A 2194-nucleotide genomic window follows, 5' to 3' on the forward strand; every position below is an offset into this window, starting at 1 on the left:
GACGGGGGGGGGGGGTGGGTTTGGGGTTGTGAAGAGCTGTGGAGCCACATGACGGCGATCGATATCGGTTAACCCAGATCTGTGTATGAGCAGGAGAAGTGACGTCGTCTCTGACATTGCATCCCCACGCGGTATGTGTTAAGCCCGCAGCATGCAACGGTGCGTGACCAGCTGACGCGCAGTGTGCTCGCTGGTAATAACGAGGTAATAACGAGGCAGTTTTTATCACTGTGACTGGAACCCGTCGGTCAGAAATTGAATTTTGGGCAACGCTTGGCAATAGAGTCATTGAGATATCTGCACTGCACTCTAATATCCTCCACTCAGTGGTTTTATGTTCAAGGAGTTCACCTGCCGGAGCTCCTCCGTCTGGGGCGCTTCAGTCTGTCGGGTTTAGGCCAATGGAGGGTGAAACGTGTCAGCGGTAGGCTCTCAGGCAGGTGATAGGACTTCTTTAAGGTGGAAAGTTGGATGGAGGATATCGGAGTGTGGTGCAGGTATCTCTTTGGATTATTTTGGTTGGTGAGGATAAACCTGTATGAAACCAGCACCTGGAGGTGGGGAGACCTGGAGTTGAGCATTCTAGGATTACCAGTGTTGATGAGGTCGGTGGTAGAGTTGTCTTTTCAGTATTTGGGGGTGGAAGGAGGCCTTGGGTGGCCACCAGTCATCTCTGCTTGGACAGTGCATTGTGTAGCTTTGAATGTGCTTAATAAAGTCACTTCCCTTAGATATCAGATGGGCAGCTCCAGATTAGGCAACTGTTGGGTGGGTGCCATTAGCTTCCTCTTGGGTGGGTGCCATTAGCTTCCTCTTGGGTGGGTACCATTAGCTTCCTCTTATGTGGGTACCATTAACCTCCTCTTGGGTGGGTGCCATTAGCCTCCTCTTGGGTGGGTGCCATTAGCCTCTTCTTGGGTGGGTGCCATTAGCCTCCTCTTGGGTGGGTACCATTAGCCTCCTCTTGGGTGGGTGCCATTAGCCTCCTCTTGGGTGGGTCCCATTAGCCTCCTCTTGGGTGGGTGCCATTAGCCTCCTCTTGGGTGGGTACCATTAGCCTCCTCTTGGGTGGGTGCCATTAGCCTCCTCTTGGGTGGGTACCATTAGCCTCCTCTTGGGTGGGTGCCATTAGCCTCCTCTTGGGTGGGTGCCATTAGCCTCCTCTTGGGTGGGTGCCATTAGCCTCCTCTTGGGTGGGTGCCATTAGCCTCCTCTTGGGTGGGTGCCATTAGCCTCCTCTTGGGTGGGTACCATTAGCCTCCTCTTGGGTGGGTACCATTAGCCTCCTCTTGGGTGGGTACCATTAGCCTCCTCTTGGGTGGGTACCATTAGCCTCCTCTTGGGTGGGTACCATTAGCCTCCTCTTGGGTGGGTACCATTAGCCTCCTCTTGGGTGGGTACCATTAGCCTCCTCTTGGGTGGGTACCATTAGCCTCCTCTTGGGTGGGTACCATTAGCCTCCTCTTGGGTGGGTACCATTAGCCTCCTCTTGGGTGGGTACCATTAGCCTCCTCTTGGGTGGGTACCATTAGCCTCCTCTTGGGTGGGTACCATTAGCCTCCTCTTGGGTGGGTACCATTAGCCTCCTCTTGGGTGGGTGCCATTAGCCTCCTCTTGGGTGGGTACCATTAGCCTCCTCTTGGGTGGGTGCCATTAGCCTCCTCTTGGGTGGGTACCATTAGCCTCCTCTTGGGTGGGTGCCATTAGCCTCCTCTTGGGTGGGTGCCATTAGCCTCCTCTTGGGTGGGTGCCATTAGCCTCCTCTTGGGTGGGTGCCATTAGCCTCCTCTTGGGTGGGTGCCATTAGCCTCCTCTTGGGTGGGTACCATTAGCCTCCTCTTGGGTTGAGTACCATTAGCCTCCTCTTGGGTTGAGTACCATTAGCCTCCTCATGGGTGGGTGTCATTAGCCTTCTCTTGGGTGGGTGCCCTTAGCCTCCTCTTCGGGTGGGTACCATTAGCCTCCTGTTCGGTTGAGTACCATTAGCCTCCTCTTGGGTGGGTGCCCTTAGCCTCCCTTTGGGTGGGTACCATTAACCTCCTTGTTCTCCAGCGTGCGGTCACCCGCAAACTCCCCTTCACTGCATGAACATGGGATGCGTGTCTGGTAATCGCTGAAGTCTTGGGTTCAGTTCTCTGCAGGGTTGTAACTGTATTGAGATTGTATACATCACCCCAGTGATCGTTCCCCCCCC

This window comes from Nanorana parkeri, unplaced genomic scaffold (genome assembly GCF_000935625.1).
Source record: "Nanorana parkeri isolate BGI_ZX_2015 unplaced genomic scaffold, ASM93562v1 scaffold320, whole genome shotgun sequence".
Classification (NCBI taxonomy): Eukaryota; Metazoa; Chordata; class Amphibia; order Anura; family Dicroglossidae; genus Nanorana; species Nanorana parkeri.